The sequence below is a fragment of the Urocitellus parryii genome, chromosome X (assembly GCF_045843805.1).
Source record: "Urocitellus parryii isolate mUroPar1 chromosome X, mUroPar1.hap1, whole genome shotgun sequence".
NCBI lineage: Eukaryota > Metazoa > Chordata > Mammalia > Rodentia > Sciuridae > Urocitellus > Urocitellus parryii.
Window position 1 is genome coordinate 101,185,618 of NC_135547.1, and position 24,941 is coordinate 101,210,558.

At 38.1% G+C, this 24,941-nt stretch overlaps 1 protein-coding gene and 1 pseudogene across 2 annotated transcripts in view; both read right to left on the minus strand.

Moving 5' to 3' along the window:
* Window positions 1–24,941, minus strand: part of Xk (X-linked Kx blood group antigen, Kell and VPS13A binding protein) — a 57,154-nt gene that overhangs the window by 14,795 nt on the left and 17,418 nt on the right. The window lies entirely within an intron of this gene.
* Window positions 18,194–18,704, minus strand: LOC113181884 (ADP-ribosylation factor 1-like; annotated as a pseudogene).

Consider the following 24,941-nt stretch of genomic DNA (forward strand, 5'->3'; position numbering starts at 1 on the left):
GCCATATCCTTAGTCCTGTCTATATTTTATTTTGAGACAAGGTCTCGCCAAATTGCTTCAGGTCTCACTAAGTTGCTAAGGCTGACTTTGAACTTGCAATCCTCCTTCCTCAGCCTCCAGAGCCACTGAGATTACAGGTGTGAGCCACTACTGAGCCTGGCTGAAGTTTTATCTTGTGATATTTATTTGCATTTTCAAAATAACTAAGGATTTCTAACATATTTTCATGTTCCTATCAGCAATTTATATTATGTCTCTTGGTTGCTTTTGTTTCTTAAGTATGGATTGAACTCATAGTAATATCATATTGTCCTACACATATCCCAAAATGTTTGCCAGAATTCAAAGGTCAGATCTGCAAAGACTAATATATTATAGAATAAAATATTACCTTACATACAGACATTTAAAATGAAAAACAACTGGATGAACATCTGTTTAAAAGCATCAGGGGTCTATCAAAGCAGTGGACACTTCTGGGGCTAAGATCTCTAGAGAAGAAAAGTCCCCAGAGAAAAATATGAAGCTGCTTTTCCCCTTAAGACATATGCTCAAACAAAAGCTGGTGCTAAGCAACTAAGAATCTGAACACATCTGAACAAAGTCTCATAAAGCTGGTGGGTGTGGTAGCAAATATTGACATTCAGCCTCCATAATGGCCCTGGTATATATCCAAAGCTTTCTGGTGGCAACTCAAAGGATACCAGGAGTAAGGGTGACTGGAAATAGACTAAGTCCTCCCAAAGACTGAAGTACATACAGATTTCAAAAAGCTCAGTTTTTCTTTTAATTTTTTAAGAGCTGGATTTAAATCATTCTTTTTTGTTGTTCTTTTTTAGATACACATGACAGTACAGTGTATTTTGACATATTATACATACATGGAGTATAATTTATTCTAATTAGAATCCAGCTCAAGTCTTGATTCAATCCAGTTGATCTGCATCTAGTTTAATTCCTTGTCACAAACAAAAGTAAAATCTTCCTGGAGAAAGATAATTCATCCAGAGCCACAAATTTCTTCTTTTTTTATACAAATATCTGGCATAAAATTAAATAAAACATTGCATGCCAATAACAAAAACAAAAAAAAATGAAATCCAAAAATAAGAGATAATAAAAACAGACCTATCAGCGATACAGATTTTGGAATTATCTTACAAGAACTTTACAAATGAATTAATACACTTATAAAATGTTATAAAAATATGGGGAATTGATAAGACAGGAAGCTTTTGAAAATTCAAATGAAAATTCTAGAACTAAAAAATACCACAATTATAATTAAGAAATCAACAGATGGGCTTAATAGCAGATTAGATACAGATATAAAGAAAATGAGTACTGGGCTGGGACTGTAGTTCAGTGGTAGAGCATTTGCCTAACATGTGTGAGGCACTGGGTTCAATCCTCAGCACCACTTATAAATAAATGAATAAAATAAAGATATTGTGTCCAACTACATCTACAAGAAAAAATAATAAAAAAAGATAATGAGTACTAACTAGAAGGAAAGTCTGAAGGAAATATTCAAATGTAGAAACAAAAAGCATGAGAAATCATGGGAACATGAAAATTTCAGAGACCAGGAGAGAGGGAGAGAGAGGGGGAGAGGAAGAGGAAGAGGGAGAGGAAGGGGGGGCTCAGAAGCAATATGTGAAGCAATAAAGCTAGGAATTTTCCTCAACTTCTAAAATACCAAACTACATATTTAGGAAATACTACAAACAACAAGGATATATACAAAGAAAAACAAAACCACAACTAAACATATCACGTTGAAACTGCTGAACACAAAGTCAAAGGGAAAGTCCTAAAAAGCAGTCACAAACAAATTGCTTAACTCCAAAGAACAATAATAACAACATTTGACAGTGCATCTCAACAGAAATAATGGAAGCTAGAAGACAAAGGAGTGATAAAAAAAAAAGTGGGAAGTAAATAACCTCTTAACAGACTTCCATACCGAAAGATGAAGGCAAAAAAAAAAAAAAAAAAAAAAAAATGAGGAGAGGGAATGTGTCATCTTCTCTAAAGGCAATATTAAAGGTAATATTTCAAGTGCACAGGAAATGATTCTATATGCAAGTTAGAGATACAAAAAGGTATGAACAGGGACCAAAAGTATAAATATAAGTCAATTTTTAAAATTGGCAAGAAGACTTGAACAGTCACTGTATATACACCCACACCCATGGAGAGATATTCGAATGGAAACTAAAAACATGAAAAGGATTGAAGTCTAATCTGCTCATTAGTCATTCGGAAAAGCAAATTCAAAGGACCAGATACTATATACAACTATTGAATTAGAAAATGTAAAACCCCATATTGACAAGGATGTGGAGCAACTGGAATGCTCACATGCTTCTTGTGGGTGTATAAAATGGTAAAATTGCTTTTGTAGATTCTACTAAAGCTAAATATAAGAATTTCCTACGGCCCAGCAGTTCTGTTCCTGAGTATATACACAACAGAACTGCATATATTGATGTACTAAAAGAAATGTACAAAGAGATTCACAGAAGCATTATTTTGAAAAGTTACAATCTGGAAATAACCCAAATATTAATCAAAAGTACAATGTCCCAACACATTGTGGTATAGTCATACAACAGAATACTAAGGAATTTCCAAGCAATGCTAAGGAACAAACTTCTGATACTAACCAAAGCATGGATGACTCTAACGAATACAGTGTTAAGTGGAAGAAGCCAGACCTCTCAGATTACATATATTTTAAAATTGGGAAAAATTATTCTGTGGTGTTAGAAGTCTGCTCTGTTTAGTGCTTTGGGTATGATAGTAAGGAAAGTAACTTAAAAGGAACACAGAAGGAAGCTTCTGCTGGTATTCTACTCTTTCTTAATGTGGATAGAGTATTTAATTTGTGATAATTTGCCAAACTTTACTCTTGTGATGAGTATAGTTTTTTGTATGCATTTTAAACGTCAATAAAAAGATGTATTTAAAAAACTGGACACATTACGATTATACTTAGTAGGCACTCGATAAATGTTTATTAGATCAAATTTTTTAATATAATTTTTTTTAGTTGTAGATGGACACAATATCTTTATTTTTATTTGATTATGTACCCCACACATGCTAGGCAAGTGTTCTACCACTGAGCCACAACCCCCGCCCCTAGATTGAATTTTTTAAAGGAAAATGTAAAAGGCTACCCTTTAATTATTACAATGAAGTTGTTCCAGAAATATTTTCCTTCCTTACCCTGGCAAAATGCCAAGTAGAAAAATAAACACAGCATAAACCCTGACTTAGAGCACCACAGTAAAACTCGTTCTACAGATGTAACCAGTGTGACACCCTAGTGCTGTAAAAATCTTGAATTCTTAGTGATTAAGATCTTACTGTTAACAAAATCTCTCTTGAACATCTGCCAGTTTACCAGATGTTTAGTCAGAAACCGAGGATTTTTCCCTCCAAAACATATTTCGATGTTATTGAGTTCTCAGAATTGCCAGCACAAATATTATGACCCATCATTCACAATCCACATGATGTATATTCTACAATCCCCAGAGATCCTGAACGATTTTGCTTTTTTTCTCCCAGACATAACTCCAATTTCTTGTTTAAGAACCTGGATGGTAAGAACTCCTCTAGCTCATCTTTTTTATGCTCAAAAGTTATTGCACTTATTTCATGCCAAGGAACTACTGTAAGAATTTTATAGGTGCTAATCACTTAATTCTAATAGGAACACTATAAAGGAGATAATGTTATTATCCTCGTGACATATATGGGAACTAGCAGAGACAAAGATGTTAAACTTCCCTGTTAACTTCTTAGTGAACAGAGCTGACATTCAAACCTAAGCAGTCTTGCTCTATAGTTTTGGTCTTAACCATTTAGCTCTTCTGCCTAAATAAATATAATTAGGTCTATTTCTTTAGCATTGGTCTCAGCTCCACTTTTGATCTCTTTTATCAATGTGAGGCAATGAGTCTGCTGCTTTTACAATTGTTCAGGGTCCCATGGGGGCTGGAGAACACCCCAGAGTACTTTGGGGAGTTGTCTAAATCTTCATCTCCACTGATCCTAAATTTCCCATCTGTCTTCTACTACATGAGTATTGCATATCTAAAGTCCTCCTGAAACAATGCAGTCTAGGTACCTGGGAGTGAGTACGCCTCAATATGCTAAGCTGATTTCTGGGAATCTCCTCCCAGGGCACATGCAATGACCAGAAACAAGCAGGACTGGGGCAGACCCCTCTATCGGCTCTACCAACTTGTCCTCCTCCTTCCTTATCATCCTGCCTCAGGCAGAGAGAAGGAGCATCAGTGAGTTGAGCTAGACAAAAACAAAAACAAAAACAAAAACAAAAAACCCTTTGGGCTTGATAGACAAAGGAAGGGAGTACCTGGACTCATGTGCAGGGCCCTCTAGCAGGTCATCTAATGGCAAATGGTAGCAGGGCCACTCAGAATCCCAAGGCAGAGGTTCTCCATTCTTCTGTAGATTCTCAGCTCTAGGTCAAGGTATAGCAAGCCCTCTTAAAATGCAGTCTCCCCTGTACAGTGAACTTTGTAAATAATCAGGCTCAGTCCTTAGACCCTCTATGACTGAAATGGTCTCCTGCATTTTCTACTTTTGCTAACACTTGAACCATCCTTACCCCCGCTAATCTTCTCAACCCCTCCAGTATTCCTCAGTACAGTTTCTCCCCAAATTGATCTTCCCTTCCTTCTTTCAAATGCTTTATTCTGCTCTCCCTATTTTATGGTCTTTTTGATATGTGTCCATAGTTGTAAGCAACATGGAAGCCCTTTAGAAATAAGCATAAAATAATTTTTAAAATAAATGAATAAATAAATGGATTGGCCCTTGCAATGATCTCAGTTCTGCTTCTGTGTGTGACTGAACTGGCTCAGTGCCTCCAATTCTAAGCAGTACTGCCAAGACCTACTGATTTCATAGATGTGGGTGAGGAATTAGAAGGTCCTGTCACTGGCTACTGGATTTTTTAAATATAGGTTCTAGAAGGAAACCTAAGAAGCAATATAAAAAGCATTGCCATGGTCCAGTAAACCCAAGAACAGTCTTCATGACTCACTCTTGTATGGAAATGGGCAGGAAGTGTGTGTTTTCCCACTGAGTACCACAAAGAAACTCCTATTGGCCTTCAGCCACAAATTTCTGGGCGGGAGGGAACAAAAATAAACAAACAAATAGAACAAACAACACAAAATGAGAATCAATACCAGGCCAAAACCAAAACTAAATGAAAACTCTTGGTAGGACTTCAGAGCCATTTATATCCCAGCATATTCAGAGATGGCTTCAATTTAGGAGGAGTGGATATGAACTCACCATCAAGTCCTGTAAGCTTCACACTGCCTTACATATTGACATATACCATTACATAATCATATAGACCATTGTTTAGGTTGCTATGGCCATTGTTATGAATACTATATTGAATATAACTGAAAATGCTCTTTGGTGCAGAAAAAAATTCAGTGGAAAAGTCATTAGAAGTTTCAGCTAATAAAGTAAGAAAAGTACCAGGCCTTCCAGTGTATGTATGTAGATACATACACATGGCACTTCTTATTTAGATTTTCAATTGTGAAATAAATTCATCTGGATATAAGTTGATGAGAGTAGTGTGAGATCCAGACCACAGACAAATAATGTGGAAAAAGGTTTGAGAAACCTAATATTGAAGCAAAGTCAACATAATACTATACCTAAATCAGCTTAGGGTAAGAAGACAACAAATTATAGTAAAATTTTTAGTAACCAATACTTAAAATGACAATAACCTTAAATTATCCCATATTTTACCAATTTGCCAAATTAGCCAACACTCTACCTTTAGGTAAAAGAGACATATCAAATTGATATTTCTGATAGACTACAAACTGGACAAAGACGAAGATCTTATATTATTCACTGATGCCTGGCACTAAATATAGTACCTGGCACATAGTATGTGTTTTAATTAGCTTTGTATCACTGTAACAATATACCTAAAATAACCAGCTTAAAAAAGGAAACGTTTGTTTTGGCTTATGTTGGAGGTTTTAGTTTAGGTCATTTGGCCCTGCTCCTTTGGGGCCTGTGATGAGGCAGTACATAATGGTTGACAGTATGCAGTGGAGGAGGATGTTCATCTCAAGGTGCTTGGGAAGCAAAGAGAAAGACAGGAAGGGAATGGGGTCCCAATACCCAATATTCCCTTTAAGGACATGCCCCCAATGACCTAACTTCCTTCCACTAGGCCCCACCTCCAAAATATTCAACCTACTTCCAATAGTGCCACAGGTTGGTAACTGAGCCTTAAACACATGGGCCTTCAGGGGGCACTTATTCAAACTATAGCAGTAAGGGCTCAATAAATGTTTATTGAAGAACTCAATTAATGACAAGGATTTATTATTAAATAGAAAACTCTATAAGCAAACTAGTATTATATGTATTCTTCATTTATCACTCATATCTATAAACATATTAAAATGGTACACCATTGTTAATTAAGCTATTTCTAATATGTATGGGATCTTCTCCAAAGGGAGGAAGAAGAATAACAAAATATATTTAAAAAGATTTTCAATAATAAGGTAAGAAAGTTCAAAAGGAAAACACGGTTGGTCCAGGTTTATCAGAAAATCAAATGTTCAGAAATCTCCATTCCCTTTGAACTGTTTAACTGAGCTTTGTGGCACATTAGTTAGGTTCATTTGTTTGGACATTCATTCTTACTAAGAAAAAGAAGAAATTGGTTAACAAATTTTCTGCTCAATGTATTATCATCCTTTTCAATAAACATTAGCTAAAATAATCGAAATGCCCTTTTAAAAATGACTAGGAAAACTTTGAAATCAAATAATTGAGTTTTTCCAGATTCTTCCTATATACTCATCAGTGTGTGCACATACACACATAAATACTTCCTTTACTTAACCTTGATGTTTGGATCCTGGTCTACACATACAAAAACAACTCAGAAAATATTCACAGAAGCAGATGACAACTTCATGTCCTTAAGTCTAACTCAAAGTCACCAATTCTTGGAGATTCTAAAGTCATGAATTTATTGTCTTAAGTTTTTCTAAACATAATGAATACCATGTACTATTGTAATAGCCCTGGTATAAGATACACCAAATTTATGATTCATAAATATTTTTCCTAGAGAAAACTCAATTCCATTCTGTTCACTGAGTCCAAATTACTGTTAGATCTCTTGAGGCACAATTATAACTACCAGATTTAGCTTCCAATCTGAAGCAAGCATTAAAAACTATTTATCTAGGGAAATATAAAGATGGGTTCTTTCAACCTTCTTTCTTAGTCTCCCACATGCTGATTAACTGCAGGACCAGCCTTAAAAAGGAGAAAGAGAAGGGAAATTGCATGGAAATGGAAGGAGACCCTCACTGTTATACAAAATTACATATAAGAGGAAGTGAGGGGAAGGGGAAAAAAAGGGGAAAAAAACCAAGAGAGAGAAATGAATTACAATAGATGGGGTAGAGAGAGAATATGAGAGGGGAGGGGAGAAGGGGGGATAGTAGAGGATAGGAAGGGCAGCAGAATACAACATACACTAGTATGGCAGTATGTAAAAACGTGGATGTATAACCAATGTGATTCTGCAATCTGTATACAGGGTAAAAATTGGAGTTCATAATCCACTTGAATCAAATGTATGAAATAAGATATGTCAAGAGCTTTGTAATGTTTTGAACAACTAATAATAAAAAAGAGACTTCTCTTAAAAAAAAAAGGAAAGACCAGCAATACTATTATCCACATTAATATAGCCATGTGAGAGCTGAGGGTATAGCTCAGTGGTACAGTGCTTGTCAAGCATGTGTGAAACCCTGAGTTTGATTTCTAGCCTCCCCCAAAATCAAATATTGCTTATGAGCCAGTTTAACCCTTTCTATGTGAGTTCCCCTTGCCCATATACAAATATCCAGTCATTATCCAACCTTTCATTCTCCCACTAAGCAGCCAGGGTGATCTTTGACTATAGAGGAGGAGGAATGATTGATTATGTCACACTTGAGAAGTAAAAACAGAGTTCAATTCACTTAGAATAAAAAAGTCTTTAGTATGTCTACATGTCCACCCATCAGGCTAGATACTATAAACTTTGTTTAAGGTTAAAAAAGGTGTTTGGGAGCCAGACACAGTAGGGCACACCTGTAAGGTAGCAACTTGGGAGGGCAGAGACATGAGGATTGCCAAGTTTGAGGTCAGGCTGGGCAACTTAGTGAGACTCTGTCTCAAACAAACAAACTGGGGATGCAGCTCAACACAAAACAAAACAATCAAACAAACCCTCTCCTGATATCCTTGTGGAAAAATCCAGAGAAATCAGGAGGAATTGCTAACGTGTGTGTGTGTGTGTGTGTGTGTGTGTGTCTCACTCTGTTGCCTAGGCTGGCCTTGAACTTGTAATCTTCCTGCCTCAACCTCCTAAGTAGCTGGGTCTACAGATGTGCACCATAGTACCTGGCTGGAAATATACTAATGTAAATGCAGTTAGATGGGTTTACAACTGGATAAGCAATCTGTACTTATACTTTTCAGGCTAAGGTGTTTTAAGGAGTGAACAGGACTGTGGCCTTGGGGCCTTCTTAGTATCACTATTTTGTGAACTACTGGATTAAGACATAAACTGGGCATGGTGGCACACATCTGTAATTCCAGTGACTCAGGAGGATGGCAAGTTCAAGGCCAGCCTCAGCAATTTAACAAGACTGCCTCAAAAAATAAAAGGGCTAGGGATATAGCTCAGTGGCTTATCACCTCTGGGTTTAGTTCTTAGACACACACACACACACACACACACACACACACACACAAAGATAAACTGATAGCTGGGACAAAACTGGGAAGAGAATCATGATTCAAAATTCTAAAAGACAGAATCAGGCCAATTCTTAGTGGCTTTTTTTCTGAATATAATATATCTAGTACTTGTTATTTCTGGGGGAAAAGGAAAAGTCCCACTTAATTTATTATATAAGGAAGAACTTTCTAACAAGAATATTTTACCAATGGAACAGTCTTTAGAGTATTCAGAGCTCCATTGATGATTATAATCAAACAGAGGCTTGTGGACTACCTTTCAGGAACCCTACAGGATTTCTACAAAGGGTACACAATCAGACATGATGCTCTCTTAGGTCTGTTCCATCTCAACATTCTCCAACTCCATGAAAAGCAGAGTTGGCTAAAACAACGAGCATTAGGTCAAATGCTCCAAAACTGGGTCTTGGTCTTGGCTTTGGGCTTTTAAGCTTCCTGAAACTCAGCATTACAAATACTTTGAACATCCCACTAAATTAGTATCCTTCCTCCCTTCTTCCTTAAAGGCAGAACTCTGATTCTGAATAGGTGCTACTCACCTTTACTTGTGTTCAAACAACTGGTCTCCAGGTTTGTCAACTGGAGTAAATTAAGACTAGTGTAAACTAGTCTCTTCCCTGTTTTTGTGTCATGAAAAGGAAGATAATATTTGAATGATATATTTACTGGGTTAAGTTAACTGCTCTGCTCTGTGGGTCAGTGGGGTCAAGGGCATCTATATCTCACAGATTTTCTCAAACTCTACTTTCCATCTCTGTGACTAGGGATTGGTTTAAATATGGGCATGTGATGTGACCCAATTCTAATCAACATAAACTGAATAGAATTCTGCTGAAGGAAAAGGTATTCCTCCCCAAGAAAAAGAAGTATCCAGAAAGAACTCTCCTTCTTCTTCCTGACTTGGTGCCTATGTGCCATGTCTAGACCTATAATAATCTGTGAGTGTCTTAAAACATGTTCCCTGACATTCTTTGATTTTTCTTCCCATCAAGAAATAGGGTCTATGTCTTCTCTCCTTGAGTCTGAGATCATGTAACTCCTTGAATAATAGAATGTGGCAAAAAATAACTGCTGGCTTCTAGGTCAATGTATTAAGAAACAGAAAACTTCCAATTCATCTCTTGGAACCCTCACTCTTTTTTTTTTCTTTTTTTTATTATTTTTTTTATTGGTTGTTCACAACATTACAAAGCTCATGACATATCATATTTCATACATTAGATTGAAGTGGGTTATGAACTCCCAATTTTACCCCAAATGCAGATTGCAGAATCACGTCGGTTACACATCCACAATTTTACATAATGCCCAATTAGTAATTGTTGTATTCTGCTACTTTTCCTATCCCATACTATCCCCCCTCCCCTCCCATCTTCTCTCTCTACCCCATCTATTGTAATTCATTTCTCTCCTTGTTAATTTTCCCATTCCCCTCACAACCTCTTATATGTAATATTGTATAGCAATGAGGGTCTCCCTTCATTTCCATGCAATTTCCCTTTTCTCTCCCTTTCCCTCCCATCTCATGTCTCTGTTTAATGTTAATCTTTTCTTCCTGCTCTTCCTCCCTGCTCTGTTCATAGTTGCTCTCATTATATCAAAGAAGACATTTGGTATTTGTTTTTTAGGGATTGACTAGCTTCACTAAGCATAATCTGCTCTAGTGCCATCCATTTCCCTGCAAATTCTATGATTTTGTCATTTTTTATTGCTGCATAGTACTCCATTGTGTATAGATGCCACATTTTTTTTATCCATTCATCTATTGAAGGGCATCTGGGTTGGTTCCACAGTCTAGCTATTGTGAATTGTGCTGCTATGAACATCGATGTGGCAGCATCCCTGTAGCATGCTCTTTTAAGGTCTTCAGGGAATAGTCCGAGAAGGGCAATAGCAGAGTCAAATGGTGGTTCCATTCCCAGCTTTCCCAGGAATCTCCAAACTGCTTTCCAAATTGGCCGCACCAATTTGCAGTCCCACCAGCAATGTACAAGAGTACCCTTTTCTCCACATCCTCGCCAGCACTTGTTGTTGTTTGACTTCATAGTGGCTGCCAATCTTACTGGAGTGAGATGGTATCTTAGGGTGGTTTTGATTTGCATTTCTCTGACTGCTAGAGATGGTGAGCATTTTTTCATGTACTTGTTGATTGATTGTATATCCTCCTCTGAGAAGTGTCTGTTCAGGTCCTTGGCCCATTTGTTGATTGGGTTATTTGCTATCTTATTGTCTAATTTTTTGAGTTCTTTGTATACTCTGGATATTAGGGCTCTATCTGAAGTGTGAGGAGTAAAAATTTGGAACCCTCACTCTTAAGATCTAGCTGTCATACTGTGGGAAAGCCAAGGAGAAGTCAACACAGAAAACAATCAGGGCTTCTAGCACTCACTCCCAGCTAAGCAACCAACCTGAAGCAATACCAAACTGCCAGACCTTAGTGAAGCTGCCTCAGCTGAAACCATGTGGAATGGAGACAAGGTGACCCTGGTGAGACTTGCTCAAACTGCAAAAATCACAGGCAAAAGAAATGGCTGCTATGATTTTAAGTCACTATATTTTATGGTGGATTGTTATAAATAAATATATAATGGATGTACAGTTCTCTGAAAATCATCAGTGGAGACTCTAGTAACAAGCCAAAGATGACAGGCAAAAAGAAAATGTCTGGGTCCTTGATGACACTGTTGTGTCAACAAATAATGGGATCACAATGCCTCAGAACTTATTATGTGAAGTAATATATATTTTTTCAACTTTAAGCTGCTTTTAGTTGGATCTTCTATCACCTAAAATTGGAATATCTTAAATGATATCTTGTTTTTCATCTGTGAAAGTGAGATTAATATAATTGCCCTGCCTAACTCACAGAAAAACCATCTGGGAGAGCAGTTAGTTTTCTCTCTTTTCTTTTTACCATTCACTGACCATACATAAGTGCCAGAAATGGGCATGCACAAATGAGTAAGATAAAGACCCGGGGCGCCCCGGTAGCCCGTGCCTTATCACCCTCCCTGCCCCCCAACAAAAACTTACACTTATTAAGAAACCATGAAAAACAAAGACATATGGAAACAAAAAACTTACTCATACTCTCACTATCTCAGGACAACAACTAATTTAAATTCCAATGTATTTCCTTTCAGACTTTTTGAAGTTTTATATTTTATGTGTGTATGTGCATGTCACTTGTGTGTGTGAGTACACACATGCAAAAAACTGAGATGATGTTGTAGCCAAAATTTACAAGCTATGCCAGGTGTAGTGGCACATGCCTGTAATTCCAGCGACTTGGGAGACAGAGGCAGGAGGATCCCAAGTTTGAGGCTTCCCTGGGTAATTTAGCAAGACTCTACCTCAAAATAAAAAATAAAAAGTCTGGGGATATATCTCAGTAGTAGAGAGCTCCTAGGTTCAATCTCCAGTTCTGCCAATATATATGTATGATTATATCCATAAAGCACTACATAAAAACAAAAAAGAGTTATCCTTCGACTATCCCTTACAATATGCCTCTAAGAAGGTATGAATTAAAACTATTATCTTTAGACTAATTTATAAAATGCAGCTGGTCCTGAAACTGGCAATGAAATAAATAAGATTCTTTTTTCAGAAGCTACCAATGTGTTTGGCCAAGGTAGACCTCTGAGCAGCAATTTGATCGAATAGAAGATGACTGTGTCAAGTTAACTCAAGTTCAAAGAAATATATTGTAAAATTAGACCTATGATTCACAGGCTATTCATTCTTCTCCCAAATGCATTAGAAATGACACACTGGGACTGAGTTATTAAGAATACGTTTTCCTAGGAATTCAAGAGATAATCAACACCTCTGAAATCCTTAATTCAGATACCCTATGCTGACCATCACCTTCTATCCATTTGGCTTGCCTGCTGTTATGGTTTAGATACGAAGTATCCCCCAAAAGCTCAGTCCTTGACAGGGATTAACTGAGTGGTGACTGAGGCTGGTAGGGTGTGGCTGGAGGAGGTGAGCCATTGGGGGCGTGCCTTTGGAGTATATATTTGGTGAACTGAACTTAGCCTCTTTCTCTGTTTCTTTGGCAGCCCTGTACTAACCTGCTTTCCTCTGCCACTTTTCTGCCATGATGTTCTGCCTTACTTCAGAATGACCCAAAGAATGGAGTCAGCCATCTATGGACTAAGACTTCTGAAACCATAAGCCCCCAAATAAGCTTTTCCTCCTTTAATTTTCCTTGTCAGCTTTTTTGGTCGCAACAGCAAAAAAGCTGACTAAAACACCTCAGACTACTACAGGGCTGGGGTTATAGCTTAGTGGTAAAGTGCTTTCTTAGCATGTGTGAGGCACTGGAATGATCCTCAACATCAAATATTAATTAATTAATTAATTAATTAAAGGTCCATTGATAACTAAAAAAAGACTACTTCAAAATTTTTCAGTTCTTATCAAACCCTCCTATCAAACAAACTCTCCATCACTCCTGCCTCCACCCAGCAAAGAACGCTTAGTGCAAAACTGCATTCATGCTCTTGCACAAATTCAAGGGTACTTACTCCTCTAGACTTTCACAGGCTCCATTTGACAGAACTTGTCCCTGGATGAACCTAGCTGCCTTTTCTACAGCTGCACATGGCTGGCCTGCAATGGCTCAAATTATCATCTCTATTCAGATGACTACTCCCAAGCGGCAGAGCTTGAGACAGGAGTGGTTCATTTGGGAGGCAGGCCTGGGAAGCAGAATGAAGGAGTGGGGGAAGCAAGACAGAAGGGACGCCAGGCTAACAAAGACTGCATTATTAAGCTGGCTAACACTATGGCAAATGGTGATCCACAGGAGACTAGATAGATTGGACCCCAGGTTATCCATGTAAAGAATAGAGAGGCTGAGGCTTTATCTACTCCCTGAGTTTGGGGTGGCCTTATCGGTTTTAGCTTCCCCATAGATCTCACCAGTCCCAAAGCTGCTTTCTCTAGCATAGGAGAAATCCCTAAGACAGAAAAGAAGAGAAGCAATATATACTGGGATACATGCTTGGGTTCCCAGATGTTGGCAATGTACATAGAATCCTTCATACAATTGCATGGACATATTGCTGAGTATGCAAGAACCTGCTACAGGCCCCAAATTTAGCTCTATAGGCTAGATATCCATTCCTGCCTCCATACTAAGTCTGTAAAATCCCTATGGCATTTCTCCTTTTAGATGTCCCACAGACACCTCCAACTAAACATAACAGAAACATAGAGAAGTATGAAGTACACTCATGGATTTAAACTCTTTGATAGCATTTGCTGATGGCAACTGCACAGAGATCTCTAAATTGCAAGCGGTTTTGCCAATGAATGGGGCTTTGAGAACACCTGCCAGACTCTGGAACCCAGGCATCAGTCATTCTTTCTGGATAGGGACATGTCAATCAATTAGACTGTCCCATCCTTAAAGAAGGGGTGCACTGTCATCTCCACACTCTGGGGTGATGTACCTCCTGTTACTGTCAAAGGTCATACTGCTAACCAGGTCTAGGATACAGGCTGTTTGTCACTTAACTGATACCCATGTAAAACATATTGTCTAATAGAGGTTCAATTGTCTTCCCTCTCAAAATGTAATAAAACAAGTTTTGTTTCCGATTACATATTTATTTAAATATTCCTAATCAATATTCCTCTGTTCTCTTTTGAATTGGTCACAACATCTGTCCTTTCCCTCTCAAATAAATAACATGTTTATATGGATGTGAGCAACATGATTTGAACCTTTTTTGAAAATACCTCCTAACCACTCTGATGCTTTCATTTTCTAATTTGTGTGTGTGTGTGTGTGTGTGTGTGTGTGTGTGTGGTGCTGAGGATTGGACCCAGGGTCTTGTGCATGCGAGGCAAGCACTCTACCAACTGAGCTATATTCCCAGCCCTTCATTTTCTAACTTTTAATCATCTTTCTACTAATCTTGTGTTCATTTTGGTTTGGTTCATATGGTCATTATTTCCCATCATTGGCAGAAATGATTGGAATCCAATTGTTTTTGGTATTGGGGATTGAACCCAGGAGTGCATTGCCACTGAGCTACATTTATAGTTCTTTTTTATTTTGAGGCAGGGTCTCATTAATTTACTGAGGGTCTAAGTTGCTGAGGCTGGCCTCGAACTTGTGATCATCTTGCCTCAGCCTCCTGAGTCACTGGGATTAGAGGTGTGACCCACTGTGCCAAGCATAGAAATTTGATTTTAGGGTCCGAACATCTGCAGATCTTTCTAAAAATCTATTCACAGTTTATAGAAATCTAGTCTCCAATTGGGTGAGAGGCAACAGAAAATCATCTAGTCTGTCTTTTTATTACCTTGTTTGTTTATTTAAGCTCAAATCCATTAAGAATCTCATGTTACTTAGGAGAACTGCTATTTGAAATCTGGGCTGGAGGAATTTTCTGATTTTTTGTTGACACTTGACCCATGCCTGAAATTGTAACGTTGAAACTATAAGCTCTACTTCTCTGTGCCTGTATGGCTATCTATAATTCAGAAACATTTTTACCATTGGATAGTGTTGACACATTAGTTTATAAAGTCTCTTAATGGAACTCTCTTCTGACTGTCATTTCTAGACAAATAATTGCTTACATAAATTAAATGTAATTAAAATTTATAAAATATGAGAAATGAATCATTGAAACTTGAAATATGCTAGCTTAAAAGTATATATTCTAGAAATGAATACAAAATCAGAGTTACATTAATTTATGTAAGTCTTTGGCAAATAAGACTAGTTTAAGAGTTTGGATTTAATGTAAACAAGTATGTCTTCTCTGATTTATCAGTGTTATCTATAATAAAAACACATGTTTTTGTTTTGGGGTTTTATTTTTTTGCTTCTTGGGAATGTTTTTCCTAACTTATGCAGTTTTCTAATAAAATTAGCTAGAAATACTCATATTGAATATTTGAGATTGTGAAAAACTTAAATTTACATTGAAGCAAATTAAATAATTGTTTGGGTAAACTTGTATTTCCATAGTAATGAGGCTTTGTAGTATGTCACCTTAAAGAACATTTTCAAGATCTTGAGACAACTGGAGATTTTATCTGCAATGATGTTTATATCATTTGTATATAAGACAGAATATTGAAAAATTAATTAGTAAGCATAATATAAGTTTATATACTTTTGCTTCTTATTTGTACATGTACAAAGAGGTTCTGTCTTTGGGTCTGTAAATGAGTATGTTCATTTTTGCCATTTTATGAAACCAAATAAGGGAAGTATGTAGCTGCATAAAGCTGTGTTAGGTGTATCCATGAGATCTGCTAGTCTGCTGTAATGACAGAATTTCAAAATTGGCCATTTCCTAATTTCCTTCTAGGACAAGTGACTACTTAAAAATTAAGATACATGAGTGGAATTCTATTAGGAATCTTAAGATATTAAGACTAAAGTACAATGAATTGTAACTTTAGTATGGGAAAGACAAAGAACAGTGGAGGACAAAACCTGAACGAACAAAGAAAGCTACAGAAATTCTGCAGAAAGAGAAACTGAAAAGGAGCACAAGTTTATGTTATTTTTTTTTTTTTTTGCCAAATATGGCTCAGTTTTAATGAGTTTATTTGTTAGACCATCAAACAGTTTGTGGGGCTGGCCACAGTGGTGCACAGCTATAATCCCAGTGACTAGGGAGGCTAAGGCAGGACGATCGCAAATTCAAGGTGAGCCTCAACAACTTAGTGAGATGGTGTCTCAAAATAAAAATAAGAAAAAGCTGGGGGTAGCTGAGTGGTAAAGTACCCCTGGATTAAATCCCTAGTACCATGTACATGCACACATATACACACAAGCTTGTCAGTCCTTTAGGATCAAATATTGCATTGAAACAAACCTAAAATTTGATTTGCCATCCATGGAGGTGAAGTATTGGTCTGTTCTCTTAATAAGAGGTGGTATAAGATCACTCTTTATCTGTACTGGTTTCCTATGACTGCTGTGACAAATTACCACACATTTGGTGGCTTAGAACAGCGCACATTTATTCTCTTACACTTCTGGAAGAAGTCCCAGATCAGTTTCACTGGGCTAGAATGAAGGTATCAATAGGACCATGCTTCTCCCAGGGCCTCTGGGGCAGAATCCAATTTCCTTGCCTTTTTCAGTTTCAACAGCTTCATTCCTTGGCTCTAGGCCCCCTCTTCCATCTTCAAAGACAGCAGTGTAGCATCTTCTTCTTTTTTTAAATAGTTAAGAGACTTTATTCTAATAGCTATAATTATAGTGCTTGTCAAAATGAAAACTGAAAACAAATATACAAAATAGTTGATTATTAATCATGTATTGAAAGCATTAAGAGGTTCTATGACACCAAATAAATCAGTTCTGAGGTTTCCACAAGAAAATTTAACAGCTCCAGTCTCTTCAGTGTTTATCAAAATACAAAAGGGCTGGGGATGTAGCTCAGTTGGTAGAGTACTTGCCTCTCATGCACAAGGCCCTCGGTTCCATTCCCAGCACCACAAAAAAAAAAAAAAAAAAAAAAAAAAAGAAAAGAAAAAGAAAAAAGAAAAAAAAGTAGCAGTCATCTTTTTTGATGGCATATTCGACCCTTGTGGGCTGAGGGAGGAGGCTACTTCACATATGGAGGTTGGGGTGCTCCGGGGCCTGTGGGTCTGGAGTGGACCAACACTCCTAGCTTCCACGCACTTGCAAAGGCGAGACCCAGATCTGCTATCATGCTGAGTGGATGCAAGAGTGAGCAGATGCTGGGAACATGGGCTGCCGCTCTGGCCATATGCCAACCAAGGGTACATCTGGGCCTGTGTCCCCTGCAATGGACCTCTCAGCCCACCCTCAGGTGACCATGTGAGTACAAGTACAACACAATGCTCTGGAATGTAGGTGACCCAAAGACAGGTGAATCATGGGTCTCTATTGTGACTATGCAGTTGATAGTGGTTTGTGTCAACATCCTGTGTTCCCAGAGGGGAATGGCTGACCTGCTGGACTCGCATTCAGGCTGTACAGTTTGGATTAAAAACCATCTACCAAATGGATCCCAACACCAACCTACAGCCCAGGAGGCCAGATGCCCACATGCCTAAATCCCTTTCTCAGTATTGACAATGAGTTCTCTTTTTACAATAAAAAAAGAGTAATATTGATTAGGAGTACCAGAAATAGCCTAAGTGGAAAAAGAAACTCTTTACATTAAGTAAAACCTGGCTGCAGGCTGTGTCTACACATGTACTGCACAGTGCAATGCACACTGACCAACTCATAGAGACAACTTCTGCCACTCAGGACCACATTTGCCACATGAGAGGAAAGTGAGGGTGGAGAGGAGGAAGTGAGGGGGTTGGGGATTCTGGTTCACTTCTGGTTCTGGAGCTGATTGGACAGCCAGTCCAGTCTTTCATAGATCCTGTCCCCACTGGTGGCACAGGTGGCCTGAATGTACAGTTCTATGACATAGTGAGTGCAGCCCCAGCTTGTCTGTGATTTTGGCCACATTCATGACATTTGAGAGGTCCTGCTTGCTGGCAAACATTAAGAGGATGGTGACCCAGAGCTCATCTTTGGCTCGCATCCTCACAAGCTCCTCACAGGCCTGTTCACATGTTCTCCATCACAAAGATCAAGGCTTGGTGTTCTGGAAGTAGTGGTGCCAAATCTTTGGGCCACCCATGTCCCACACAGTGAAGCTGATGTTCTTGTCCTCAATGGTCTCTACATTGAAAGCTACGGTGGGAATGGTGGTCACAATTTAGCCCAGCTTCAGTTTGTATAGAGGAGTCATCTTCCCTGCAGCATCCAGGCCCATCATACACATTTCTTTTTTGCCAAAAAGACCCCTGAAGAGGTTTGCAAAGATATTCCCCATCCTTGTGGGTGGTGGAAGTGACACTGGCCAGAGTCCTCAGTGGTGGCTGCTCCAAGCCAGGTGTTGGTTTTGCTCCCACAAGATGGCAGTGCTGATAGTGGCCATGTCAGTGCCTCACAGTGCTTCGGTCTTTGCACTGTCTTCTGCCTCTGCAATCTTAAGGGCTCATCTAGGTAACCTCATCACAATCTCTTTACCTTCAAATTTTCTTTTGCCATATAAAGGAATATTAACAGGTTCCAGGGTTAGAAACTAAATATTTTTGGGAGGGCATTATCCAGTCTACCACATTACCTATGTAATCCTGCCCCAATAACAGAGATTCCAGATATGATCACAATGATACCATTTTAGTCAGCTTTTGTGTCACTGTGAGTAAAAGACCTAACCAGAACAATTTAGAGGAGGAAAAGTTTATTTTGGCTCATGGTTTCAAAGGCCCAGTCCATGTTTGACAGACTCCATAGGTCAGGGCCCCAGATGATACGGAACATCATGGTAGAAGAGCATGGCTGAAGAAAGCAGCTCAGGATGTAGAAAACAGAAAGGAAATAGAGAGCTCTGCTCACCAAGGACAAAATGGGAACCCCAAAGACATGTACCCAGAGACCTATTTCTTCCAGCTATACCCTACCTGCCTATAGCTACCGCCCAGTTAATCCACATCAATGGATTAATCCGCTGATTATATTAAGACTCTCATAACCTGATCATTTCACTTCTGAACATTCTTGCACTGTCTCACACAGGAGCTTTTGGGGGACACCAGATATCCAACCTATAATAGACCCTTTTTCCCATGACATTATCAAGCAAATAATCATTCTTTTTCAAATAAAAGAAACACAAATTCTACATTTATGAGGATACTAAGAGCTTTTGTATGTTTATCTAAATACTGTATTGTCACATTAATTAATAGGTAGCCAATCTACAAATATAAAGATTCATTTACTATACTTAGGCATCCATGACCCTATTTTTATTTTTAATTTTAAATTTTGGTACTGGGGACTGAACCCAGGAATGCTTTACCACTGAGCTACATCCTCAGTCCTTTTTATTTTTTTTATTTATTTTTATCTCCAGATAGGATCTCTCTACATTGCTAAGGGTCCTGCTAAATTTCTGAGGCTGTCCTTGAATTTGCAATCCTCCTGCCTCAGCCTCCTGAGTCACTGGGATTATAGGCATGTGCCATCATGCCTGGCTCATGATCCTATCTTTTTTTTTTTTTGGTACCAGGGATTAAACTCAGGGGCACTCAACAATGAGCCACATCCCCAGCCCTATTTAGTATTTTATTTAAAGACAAGGTCTCACTGAGTTGCTTAGCACCTTGCCATTGCTGAAGCTGGATTTGAACTCAAATCCTCCTGCCTCAGCCTCCTGAGCTGCTGGGATTATAGGTGGGTGCCAATGCACCTGGCTCATGATCCTATCTTAATTCTCAAATCTCCTGGCAGCCTTTCTATTTTTGCCTTCCAAAATCAAATTTAAAAAAAAGAAATAAAATTAAAACATTACAATATCTCTTTAAATGTTTTTATTAGTGCATTATAATTATATATAATAGTGGAGTTCATTTTGATATATTCATAAATGCATATAATATAATTTACTCCACTTTTAATTGCTAATATTTCCCTACATCATAATATATTTTGCACTTAAAATTGTGTTGGAGATTTTCCAGAGAAATCTTGGAAATAAAAAGATTTGTTCTTTAGAATCGTTTGTTCACCTTGTAAGTGATGTCAGAAAAATTAGCTTCATTTTCTGTGTTAGTATTGATGAGTTGCATGGGAAAAAGGCAAAGCGAAGGAGGTGCTCAGCCTTCCCTAGAATAATTTGAACAGGAATATTATTAATGTAAATACAGAAGCCCTCTCTATCTTTGTATTCTGCAACTGTGATTTGACCAAATGCACATTGAAAACATTAGAAAAAAACTGTTCTGAATACATACAAACTCTTTTTTGTAATTACTCCATAAACAATCCAGGATAACAACTATTTACCAAGCATCTACATGTACTACATGTGATAAATCATCTAGAGATAATTTAAAATATAGGGAAGGGCCAGGTGTGGTGGTACATGCCTGTAGACCCAGCTACCTGGGAGGCTGAGGCAGGCAGGAGGATCACTTGAGTTTAAGAATTGGAGCCCAGACTGGACAACATAGCAAGACCTATCTCCAGAAAGAAAAAGTATAGGGAAAGGATATGCACACGTTACATACAATATAATACCATTTTATAGAAGGGATTGAGCATCCCCCAATTTGGGCATCTGCAGGAATCCCGGAACCAATCCCTCTTGGGTAGTGAGGGACAACTATATTTCAAAAGTTCTAGTTGGGGCTGGGGATATAGCTCAGCTGGCAGAGTGCTTGTTTCACATGCACAAGGCCCTGGGTTCAAACCCTAGCACCACAGGAAAAAAAAAATGTTCTAGGTTGTATGGGAAGTTCCTAGGGATTTGTCAGTGCCCCTAACTACCATTATATATTTTTAATTATCAGGGTCCTTTTGGTGCTTTCCCTCATGATATTAGGCAACAAAATTACAGTGATATCAGTCACCATCAGTATATTTCTAAAAATATTTGGTCACAATTTTCCTTCTTAAATTTAAAAAAAATATTTTAGTTGTAGATGAACATAATAACTTTATTTTATTTTATTTATTTTTATGTGGTATTGAGGAGGGAACCCATTGCCTCACACATGGTAGACAAACCTACTACTACTGAGCCACAACCCCAACCCTCCTTCTTAAATTTTATCAACACCTTCTACCAGTGATATTTATTTATTTATTGGTAGTGGGGTATGTAACCCAGGTTCTTGAGCATGCTAGGTATGCACTTATAGCACTGAACTACATCCCCAGCCTCACGAGTATTTTTGTTTGTTTGTTTGTTTTTGGTATAAGGGATTGAACTCAGGGGCACTCGACTACTGAGCCACATCCCCAACCCTATTTTGTATTTTATTTAGAGACAGGGTCTCACTGAGTTGCTTAGCGCCTTGCTGTTGCTGAGGCTGGCTTTGAACTCATGATCCTCCTGCCTCAGCCTCCCAAGCCACTGGGATTATAGGTGTGCACCACTGTGCCTGGCCTCACCAGTGATTTTTAATTGAAGATGCACATTAAATATTTCTTTGAAGCTTTATTAAAATATAGTTATCTAGAATCTACACTTCTTCAAAAATAGACTAAATAATTATGCTTATATAATTTGTTTAAAATGTTTTTGCTTTAGTTTTATTATCTTACTTTGCATGTCACAAAAAAAATTTCCCTTCAGTTTTATTATGTTGGTCACACACTCCCTCAAGACTGTTCTCTTGTGAAAACTGTCACAAGTCATTGGTGAACCACAGGCATTATAAGTTTCTGTCATCTCACCTAGTTTTTAATGCATGCTGATGCTTCCCTAAGGGCCTACTATTAGCTACAGGCTATAGATTTTTGTCTTCAACCAAGAAAGATTGTCTCAGAGCCTATGAAATAGGACAAGACCCCAGACAGTTCTGAGAAAAGGCTATTAGGCACAAGCTCCTCATGTTATCACATAACCAACTAACACTAAGTCACTAGTCAGGGTCAGAATTTCCAGAACAACTTACTTGACAAAGTTAACATAAAATCCAGCAGAACAAGAGCTATGTTTACAAAGTCCAAACCAGTCCTTTTCTCCTCCCCACCCCTGCCTAAATAAACACATGAAAACTCTTGAAAGTGAGTTGTGATATGCTTTTCTAAAAATTCAAGGGACCCTAACACATCCATATTAAAGAGCTTTGTCTCTCCAGCAGAGACATCAAACAGTTTCTATCTAAAGGCCCTTTTCAGGATAAGGAGCCTCAACAATAGGTAGGAAGGCCAGGCTCTTGTTCCCACTGTGCCACCCACTTGCCATATGACCTTCACCAAGCTGATCACCAGTCTCTGGGCCTCAGTTGATAAATGGAGATCTTAAAAAAGAACCTTGTCCTCTGAACACCATTTACCCATTTTCAATAAAGATCTTTTCCTAGGAAAAAAACATAGTCTGGTAATCATATACGTCAGTCGGACCTCTGAAATTACATTATTATTATTATCGCAATTATTATCAACCATTATCATTATTTGCAGTACTGATGATTGAGCCCAGGGGTGCTCTACCAATGAGCTACATCCCCAGCCCTTTTTATTTTTTATCTTGAGACAAGGTCTTGCTAAATTGCTCAGGCTGGCCTCGAACTTACTATCCTCCTGCCTCAGCCTTCCAAGTCTCTGGGATTTACAGATGTGTGCCACAATGCCCAGCTGAAATAATTTTTCAACTTCATTTTATGGAAACTGATAGGCCCCTCATACTGTAAAATGCACTGAGAGAGACCAGAACCCAGTCCTCCTCCTTCTCCTTTCACTATCTTGCCAGCAGGTGTCATGAAAAGTCCCTTCCACAGGTGAGTTGTTGCATTCTTTTCATCCTCATTTTAGAACTCAAATGTCTCATAATCACAGTAGTTAACCTGCCCCCTTGTTGCTAATTGGTTTCCTTAATAGCTTTTGCTTTAACAGAAATTTAGTGACATTTTCATCAGTGTTATTCTAAAGTTCCAAATGTAAAAAGGATGACTCTTTGGTGTTCAGGAAGACTCAGAAGGAAAAATGATACAAAATAAGGTCCTATTCACTACCTTTCTTCAGATTTAAATTTATACTCATATGCCAGGCACAGTGGTACACACCTGTAATCCTAGTGACTTGGGAGGCTAAGGCTGGAGGATCACAAGTTTGAGACCAGAATAGGCAACTTATTGAGATCCTGTACAACTTAGTGAGACCCTGTCACAAAATAAAAACTAAAAGGGACTGGGGATAAAGCTCAGTGGTGAAGAGTCCCTGGGATCATTCCCAGTACAAAAAACAAACAAACAAACTAAAATCATACTCAGAAGAATACAATAAAACAAAGGAATTATCCCAATCCATTCAAACTGTCATTTTTTGACTGATACTGGTCAATGAACTGTTTGTTACAGGTTGGAAACTGAGAATTGGCACAGAGGAATCTTTACTGCAATCTAATCTGGCTTTGTCACAAAATTTAAATGAGTGGGTTCATATTCTTGAACAGGATATATATCAGTCCAGTGTTAAGTGACAAGTCAAAAGTGAGCTGAATCCTATTAATATGACCAGATGTTAGTTCACAAAGAACTAGAACATGAAAACAAGAAAATTTTCTAATGCCAACCCTATATGAAAGATAGTTGGAGAAGCATTGTAATATACTACTCATTAAATTAAATAAGATTAAATAAGATCAATCAGCCTGAGGATTGTAGACCTAGAATTAATTTATTGTGGGAGTAATAAACTCAAGTACCTATAGTGGACAGAAAGTTGCTAAGTGAAATGAGTCAGATATGGGACTCTAGGGAGGAGTGAGGACTTTGGCAAATCAAAGGCCCAGTCTTATTGGGGCAACAGCTGCTCATTTCTATATGATTATAAACAAGTATAGGTTCATTTAGATTTTAAGAGAGGCTAGGAATCAAGACTTTCATGTAAAAAGTTCTCTTTTTTTTGGTATAAGGGATTAAACTCAGAGGCATTTAACCACTGAACCACATTCTAAGCCCTTTTACTTTACTTTTATTTTTATTTTATTTTGGTATCAGGGATTGAACCCAGGGGTGCTTAACCACTGAGCGACATCACCAGTTGTTTTTAATTTTTATTTTGAGACAGGGTTTCACTCAGTTGCATAGGGTCTCACTAAATTGCTGAGGCTGGCTTTGAACTTGTAATCTTCCTGCCTCAGCCTCCTGAACTGTTGGAATTACAAATGTGCACCACCATGTCTGGCAGAAGTCCTTATTTTTTAATATTAATAGTTTATTAATTTTCTTTTATGTTGTCTGTGTAAACCTAGCAACCTATTTGCAGACATAAGCTGCCACTTTGTAATGTGCACTTTAGGAAGGAATGTATTACAGGTGAGTAAAAGGATCCATTTATCGTCAATCCCATTTTGGCCACAACAGGCCCTTTCTAAAGAGGCAGACCATTTCCCTTTGGCCACATCCTGCAGGATCTGTCACATTCAGAATCAGAGACCAAGGGACTTTAAAACACCTCTGCTCCCAAAAAGAATGATTTGGGTGGGAAGCCAGCCTAGATTCTAGGCCTTAAGTTCATGCCAATACCAAGCCAGTGCTACTCTCCAAGT